The 9,330-nt window shown below is 39.5% G+C and overlaps 1 long non-coding RNA gene across 1 annotated transcript; it reads right to left on the bottom strand.

The window, feature by feature from the left end:
- Positions 1-553: 553 nt before the first annotated feature.
- On the bottom strand, positions 554-7,318 carry LOC142106046 (uncharacterized). Its single transcript, XR_012679733.1, has 3 exons — positions 7,234-7,318; positions 1,952-2,023; positions 554-644 (listed from the first exon to the last, which is right to left on the bottom strand). It is a non-coding gene; the product is annotated as an uncharacterized LOC142106046 (long non-coding RNA).
- Between the last annotated feature and the right edge of the window lie 2,012 nt (positions 7,319-9,330).

Genomic DNA, 9,330 nt, shown 5'->3' with positions numbered 1-9,330 from the left:
CAGGTCTTGAATCGGCCGCATCTGCGTCGGAACGCCTTCGGCACGCCCTTATTATACAATGTCTATGTCCGTCCACACCTTGCCACCAGCATTGTTCCCTTTTGTGTTGTATGCAGTCGTAAGTGTCATATTGCTTTTGGACTTGAATTGCATGCAATTGGCGTAAAGTCAGTTTTAGAGCAAGCGCAGGTCTATTTCACACAAGATACGTCTGAACATGAATCTGGCCCATAATATTACATGTACATCTATATACATAGAAGAGATTAAAATCTTAGGAGTTGTTAGGGGAGGATGGTAAAGGGTGCCCATGAGGGTGTGGCCACGCATAAATTGTGATGTGACCACACCTCCATTTCTGGACGCAGCTCTGCAAACTGTGCTTTGTTCTGATTCGGGGATTGCAAAAGTTGGGAGGCATGGAATAAAGACTGAATATTACTTACAATATAAATATAATTTAACAATATTACAACAAAGCTTAACCTGTGCCTCAATTTAGAATTGAAACAATGATCTTCCATATATAATATAGTAGACAAGACATTTAACCTCAGCAATGGAATTCACAGAGATGTTTTCCTTATTCCTCTGGGAGGTGTCATTGGGATCTCCAACGAGGGACTTCATTACAGCTCCTGGCACTGGGGAGACAAGAATATTCATTTTCAGCTAACATATTCTCAATGATGGGTGACTTTGTTTTAATACAAATTATTATTAATTTACCCCATGGCATTAGCTATATAAAATCTGTTAAACGTGTTCCTCATGTCTCTGATCTGCATCCATGTGTTTGCTCATTACCCTTGTTTTGTGACTTCCACCCTTAGTTCCTCCCCAGTTGTCTGTTATGTGCGTTCCTTTGTGTGCAATAGCTACCTCTTGTGTGTAGATCCAGTCTGCACCATCTGGCACTCAGGAGGGATAAGGGACTTTCAATTTGCACATCACTTCTGTGAAATTTTGCAAGAAAGTGACCTATGCCGGCAGAGAGTCCATAACTGATCTACATGGAAAAGTTAGCTTCCGCGGCATAGCCGTGAGTCTTGGCTAGTACATGAGTCCCATTTATTATTATTACTATCGTAGTTGATATGTAAAGTGACACAGTGATCGGCAGAACAGGTATTGGGAAAAACAGAGTATACAGAATACAGGGACATACAAGGCAGACAAACATGACCAGATCTTAATGAGGTATGGTCAAGTTACGATGGGGGCGTGGTCATTAGTTATCTTCCTTACCCCAACATTTCCACTGGCTTGACAAATATGTTCCCGGGCAGGATAGTGGGACAGAGCCCTAAATTCTAGACAGTTAGGAGGTATGTAACTACCATACTGCTTATCAATTGTGGCGAAACTATACCATAAACAAGGAAGAAACACATACTGAGACGCATTGGCACAAACACGATATAGTGAGGAACCAAAATATATCTTACCAGAAAAAAGCTCATATCCAAGTGGAGGACATCTGCTATTTTATATATGCAAAGCAGCTCTCATATAATATTTAGTGATAACCTTAAAAATTGTCACCAGATTATGGCATCAGTCATAGAAAACAGGGCCATAATATGTTAATAAACATACAAAGGGAGCCATAATTTGCTGACAATCATAGAAAACAGACTACCCTGCAAACTCTCCTGTCAGGGCCCATAGCAGTTCTTCTCTTACCCCTTACTTGCAGTTTGCTCTCCTACAGCCAGAGACCAGGGCAGGAACAGAAAGTAAGCGCTATCTGTCTGTAACAGAACAGGCTGATGGCGGCTTCGGGACTCAACAAGTTACATCGGAGTTACCAGAAAGATGGGAGATGGGGGGAGCTTGGTGTACCACTGGGTGCCCTAAATGTTCGTATTAAATTCTTGTTTGATATTACCACTGGGTGCCCCGGATTTTTGGAGCCCCGTCCTAATGAACACATTTATATTTTTCTTACATCTGGAAGATCTGCGGATGACAGGCTTGTCTTCACTCATTGTTCTGTCTCTTGTCAGACTTAGCGATCAATCTGTTTTTAGGAAAATTATTCAATACATGGTTACTTTCGGAGCTCTTCATTATTTAATTAAAAAAAAGTTACCAAAAGCACGTCTCAAAAAATGTGTCCCAAAGTTACTGGGCCTAATTCATTAAGGAAAGGAAAGCATAATAAATGAGTAACTTTGCACCTTGGCAAAACCATGTTGCATTGGAGGGGGAGGTAAATTTAGTGGTAGGGCATGTCCTAGGTCAACTTTAAAATTCAGTGTACAAATAAAGCTATCAAGTATTTGTGTGCTACATGAAAAAACAGCCAGTATTTAACTTATATGCACAATAATAAACTAATTTGCACCCCTTGCATTTTAACATGGTTTTGTCTAGGATCAAATATAGTCCTTTTTTGCTTTGTTCTCCTTAATGAATCAGGCCCACTGTGTTTAAATGTATTCTACACTTTACCTCCAACCTTGTCTTGTCTCCCTCGCTCATCCTCCTCCCCTCACCCCATTACTTCCTCATCCTTTCTAATCTCTGTTACTTTCCACTCACCCCCTTTCTCTCCATCTGTCTTTGGTTCTCTATCACGGGGTGATCAAGTTGGACTAAAATAATTGTTAGTTCTGGATTAGTTTAGTTAGTTCACATTGGGGCTAATGCACATGGGCACCATTATAGTCCTGTATATTCAATCTTTTATTATATAAAGGTTAATCTCCTGTTCCCCCTGTGACCCCACAAGTGGGCTTACCTGAATAAAGGGCTGGAGACTATCACTAGAGCCCATAGAACGTCAGATCTGGTGTAGGAAAAACACAAGGCACTAACTGGGGCATTTTTATTAACTATAGGGCATTTTGGGCTTATAAATTATTTGCTGCACTTTTATTGCTATCTTTAGATTGTAAGCTCTCTCAGGAGAAGGGTTCTCCCTACCCTTGGTTTTTATATTGGCATTTATTTTATCTATATTGTATGTAGCTGTTTTATATATGACATGTTTTCCTCACTAATCTGTAAAGCACATTTGGCCTTAAAAATCAATAATAATAATAATAATAATAATAATAATACACATTTTCTGTAAAACCATTTAGAAAATGTTCCCCTTTGTATTCACCTTTCAATTCTTAGAGATATTTGGGTTTAAAATCAGGTCCAAGTTTTCATACTTATACTATACTGTAAACATTGTTACCATGTTAAAACCATTAACACAGTGCTTAGAGATGGGTAAACCAGCAATACACAGACTATAAATCATTCTCACCACCTTAAAATATCCCATTTATAATATAATCCCCATCACAGTCTTGTTACATTACCTGTGGAGATGACAGACTCTCTTTGAAATTCAAGTGTAAACAGCTGTTTCCACCAATCAGATTGAAGATAATTCTGTGACATCACCAACCCAGGTAGCTCAGAGCCCAGTAATCCCTGATCAGCCATTGGTTGAGAGCCGTGTAACTGTATATGGCCATATGTATGACAGCCCTATGTCTTAATTATGCACATATATGTAACATGGATGAACTGTGTGAATTATGGGGAATTACTTGTGAATCTGCCAATCTGTTAGGTCAGACAAAATCTCGTTAGTCAATACTCATAGGCAAACCACAAAGTAAATCTCCCCCGGTTATCTTCAATTCTGTACCTCTTAACGTTTCTGATGGCAGGTAGGAGGTATCCTAATGACAATGTTCTGACCAGTCTATGGGTAACCTGCTTTAGGTCCTTACACCACAGACTAAAATAACCACCTTGCCAAGTGCTTACCCAGTGTGCCAAAATAAACCTTTCTCATGTGTATAGTTCTATTGTAAACTGCAGCATTAAAATTAGTTCTTGTAAAAATATTATAGTGACTGTTTCCCACTAAGCTTGTTAATTACTGTCATATGAAATTAAATCAATGGCAGAAGTAGCTACATGAAGATATGCTGTTTCAGTAAAGTCTTTGACTTTAGTCAAATATCTATTTTCCACATTACTTTTGAATTGAATTTTTAAATGTATTTGGGTTTAAAATCAGGTCCACGTTCTTTTTATACTTACAATGTACTGTAAATATTGTTACCAGATTAAAGCCATTAACACAGAGCTTAGAGATGGGTAAACCAGAAACACACAGGCTGTAAATTATTCTCACCCCCTGAAAATATCCCATATATTATATAATCCCCGTCACAGTCTTGTTACATTACCTGTGGAGATGACAGACGCTCTGTTTGAAATTTAAGTGTAAACAGCAGTTTCCACCAATCAGATTGTAGAGAATTCTGTGACATCACCAACCCAGGTAGCTCAGAGCCCAGTAATCCCTGATCAGCCATTGGTTGAGAGCCGTGTAACTGTATATGGCCATATGTATGACAGCCCTATGTCTTAATTATATACATATATGTAACACGGATGAACTGTGTGAATTGTCGGGAAGTGAAACCATGACCTGAATGGTTATGTTATAAAAAACTATCTATATATTGGCATAAGACTACTTAATGAGCTATTCAATTTCCCATTGTTGTGTTTGAAACAAGAAGAATTTCTACCTTTCCCCCATATTTTGTTTTTATGGTTTACTACAGATATCCAGTATGGAGATAGAATTAGATCGATAGGAATTTTGGGGTACGGAGTCGAATTGAGTCATGACTCAGTGTCTTGCTCTAAACTCTGAAATGAAAAACAGAAAAGGCAAAACATAATTCTATGTAAACTGTCGGATCTCCCGAGTATTGGATCGATATGTTCAGTGTATAGCCCTCCTTCCTGTTCTCAGCTGCCATTTTAGAAGTGATAGCATGTGGGTAGGACGTTTGCTGCAATTCTGTGCTCAGAAAGTTGGTTACTCAGGGTGAAAGAGGCAATGTATATTGACATAGCTGTGATATTACTGCATAAATCTTAAGTTTATTTACAATCAGTGGCTATTGGAAGTAATAGTATATTATTAAACTAAGAGTTGACAAAAAATATTCTTTCTTGCTTTTAAAATCAAAGTGTTTCAATCGAAAGGCAGTAGTGCAAGGGTCAGAATCAGTGACATCCAAACTATTTAGTGGACAGGGAACAGGGCGCTGTTTGATTGTGAGCAGAACACGCCCCAAAAATATCTTGCTTTTAAAATTCCAAGTATTTAAATTTGAAAGCAAATGTGTGAGGGGCAGTATCAGTGACATCCAAACTATTTAGTAGAGAAAAACAGGGTGCTGTTTGACTGTGATCAGCACACCCGCCCACAATAAAGTGTATATATATATATATATATATATATATATATATATATACAAAGATGTATTCACATTTTCGATTTTTAGCAGCAAAGATGTAAACTGAGACTAGTTAATATGGCTGCAGGATCACACGGAAGAAATTGGTGGCAGGTAACGGATTCGTATCTATACATAAAACACCAACTAATACGTTTCAATATGATGCAGGTCTTTTTCAAGGTGTGAGGTGCTTCAATATTAACCTACCGTATATACTCGTGTATAAGCCGAGTTTTTCAGCACATTTTTGTATGCTGAAAAAGGCCACTCGGCTTATACACGGGTGAACTTACCTGGTGTCCGGTCCCTCGGCTGTTAACTTCTGCATATGCATTCCAACAACAGGAAGTTCGGCATTTGGAACGCAAACTTGCATTCCAAATGCCGAACTTCCTGTTGTTGGAACGCATATGCGTTCCACTGCAACTGCGGGGTAAGTGAAAAATCTGCAGTGCTTCATTCATGTCATTCATCTCACCATATGTCACTCTCGGATCGTAGCAGGCATATCCTTGCCGATTGGTCGCTTCTGGTAATTTCAGAGTTTGTTTTACCTCGGGACACGGACCTGTGTTCAGAACAGAAACAGCTGAGGAATCTTTCACATCAGTATCCAGACACTCACCTCTACTTCTCACCAATCTCTGAGTCTGATCTATTTCTCACCCAGAGATACCAGCGGTTCAGTAGCCTGGTCAATCTCAGACATAACATCAAAGTAATCAAAAGTATATGTGTAGGGGTTATCCTGACAGGTATTAACTCATTCAATAATTATCACAATAAGCTCCTTCACAAACTCCTCCTCCACCGTGTGCAATTGATTACTTTGATTTTAAATCTGCCACTGTAGTACATACCCAAAATCAGTGGGTGAGAAGTTCTCATCTAAGTCTGTCTCCCTCACCTGTACATCCAGAGACTGATCTCTCTATCTCTCTCTTTCTCTCTCTCTTTTCTTTTTTAATTTACTGTGCACTGTACATTTTCAAAATAAGGTTACACTTCAAAACTTTGCTTCAAGGTAAATCAAATTAGCTTACATTAGATAATGAACAAACAGGTTTTTAAATTAGCGCTCTTTACCACCCTAGGCTTATACTCGAGTCAATAAGTTTTCCCAGTTTTATGTGGTAAAATTAGGTGCCTCGGCTTATATTCGGGTCGACTTATACTCGAGTATATACGGTACTTAAATAGTGTCTGCTCTAATTAGAGAACGTACATTCCTTGTAATATATACAATGAGTATTTAGCAAATATCTATGACTAAATTCAATGTTGGGATTTCTCCTAGTGTTTGAGGAAACAGTGTAATATTAAAAAAAATATTTAATAGATACATATCATTATAAGCTTCCGAGATACAAAACTTGTTGCAAATCGCTTTAAAGTTTTACAACAGTGCAACTTTTATGTGCAACTTTGTATTGACATTCCTGAATGGACAGGGTGTATAAAACAGCGCTTATTCCATAGTAATCAGTAATAATTCCACATTATGTCACTTGTGTAGTGGGGTACAGGCAGGGCCGGTGCAAGGTCTCCAGGCGCCCTAGGCAAGGTTTCAGCCAACCCCCCCCCTCCTCACTACCACTAATACCCTCCTGTGAGGCTCATTGCAAGAGCTCCGCCGGCCTGCAATAAGAGACAGTCTGGCAGTTGTAGGGGCCGCCTACCTTTAGTCCAGGGTCTGCGCAGATGATTCTGGGCTGCAGAGCACCATATAAAAAAAAGAGATCATTGGTTTTAAAAAAAACAAACAAAAACAAAACCAGACTGATGCACAAACCAAAAAAACAAACAAAGACCAAAACCAAATCAAGTGGCCCCATTAGACAACAGGCCTATTGGGAAAATTCCCAGTAAGGCCTATGGCCAATTCGCCCAAGCCCACAACCAATGAGTGATTAATTTGGTTCAAGGTGTAGTGTAAAGTAAAAATAACAACTCTTACCTTCTCCTTGCTGGCAAGGCTGCAGTCCGGACGCACTGATGTCTGATGATGTCTGCTCTCAACGCTGTCCAGGTTCCATTTCTGCCCATTGGCAAGTTGTTGCAGTAACAGCAGTACATTATTTAAAATTACATGCTGATGTAAAAATATATATTATAATTTAAGATATGACTTCCATTTATAGCCACATGGTTCTTGTGTATTGCTGGGCAGCTGGAAGCCTTAAATATACAGCCTATACAAATTTATTTCACTGCAAGGAATAAAAAAGGTATATATATATATATATATACATATATATATATATGTATATATATATATATATATATATATATATACATATATGTAGCAGATAATAAAATAAATATGGCGCTCAAACACAGAATATATGAGTGAATGATAATAATGTCCAATATAGGTAAACACTTTCTTCATAAGAGGAGGCAGCCTCCCTCCCAGATTTCGGATGGTACTACGATAACAGAATAATCAATATATACAAAGATGGGAGGAAAAAATGGCGCCAAGTTAGGTAGTGTTAGCTGGTAAAAATCACCCAGACCGTCAATAAATATTGAATACGTAATAGAGATGCAGAGTATTAATCTTGGCAAGCTGGTACAGTCAATATCCAATAGCTTCCAGAAACTCCAACCATATACCGAAATAGAGACAGAGAGAAGCAAAAGATGTAGTGTCACAAGCACCCGTGATATACAATATAAAGTAATAGGTGGCAGCAGGGCCCTCTTAACAACATCTTGGGCCCCCGGGCACAGCAGTGCACCGGGGCCCCTATATATACATATATATATATATATATATATATATATATAAAAAAGATTATATATATGGGCCCTGCAGCCCAGGGAGGCCCGTCGGAGGCAGCAAAAAACCCCAAAAACCTGGAAAAAAAAAAAGACAATACTTACCTTGCGGTCAGCTGGCGATCCGGCTCCCTCCATGGTCTCCTCCTCCGTCACGCTCTGCAATGGATGTGGGGTGGGCGTGATGACGTCACGCCCGACATGCACTGTGAGCGCCGTACGGAGGAGTAGACCATGGAGGGAGCCGGATCGCCAGCTGACCGCAAGGTAAGTATTGTCTTTTTTTTTTCTCCAGGGTTTTTTTTCTTTTTTTCTGCCTCCGACGGGCCCCCCTGGGCTGCAGTGCCCCCGGGCACCTGCCCATTGTGCCCAATGGGAAAGACGTCCCTGGGTAGCAGCAGTGTATCAGAAATATCTGAAAGTAGTCTCCACACAGCCAAGTAAGTCAGGAACAGACATATAGATTGCTTGTGAGGATATAGTATGTCTGGATCACCGACCACAGCCCAGTCACTGCTCGCAAACTCCACACAAAGAGGAAAAACCATATAGTGTAGTACTTATATACAAAGATTTATTCAGCATATATCATAAAAAATGCACACTCACAATGTATAAAAGTTTTAAAAGCTTATCTGTAATCCTGTGGTATAAGGAATACTGCTAAACATTGTAGATATCTGGACACTCCATGAGGTAAACACCAGTGGGCTCCACACAGAAGTTCTCAAAGGGATAACTCTCAGGGCCCAGGTAGGCAGTGAAGCCTTAAGTATACCAGGAATAGATGATAGGGAACAACCTCAACGCGTTTCGTCATGTATAGACTTCTGATGAAGTCTATATACCAACTAATTATTTTACATTTAATTTTTTGCCACCCAACTACTTACCTAATTTTTTAAAAAAAACGTTTTAATGAATATTTGATTTATTTTACTTACCTATTGTTTTTCTCTTGGCTGGTCAGCAAAGCAGGATCTGCAAGGAACTCAAACTCTGGCTCTCCAAGTGTCAATGGTGACACAAAACTGCTCCTCACAGTCAGGGATCTTACCTTCTTCTCAGAGGCTGTATGTGAGCTTCACAGAAAGGAATGATGGGGAGAGGGCGGAGTGGCACTGCAATAACTTTATTTACACTGACAACAGTGTGCAGCAGACAGATCCTCTGGGCGGCACATCACAGTGACACTGCCTCATCTCCTCCCACAGTCATCTAACAGTCCTGTTATCTGAGTACAACGGGGATGTAGTAATAGTGGGAGTAT

The sequence above is a fragment of the Mixophyes fleayi genome, chromosome 1, assembly GCF_038048845.1.
Source record: "Mixophyes fleayi isolate aMixFle1 chromosome 1, aMixFle1.hap1, whole genome shotgun sequence".
Lineage (NCBI taxonomy): Eukaryota > Metazoa > Chordata > Amphibia > Anura > Limnodynastidae > Mixophyes > Mixophyes fleayi.
This window is presented reverse-complemented; position numbering and strand designations above follow the sequence as displayed.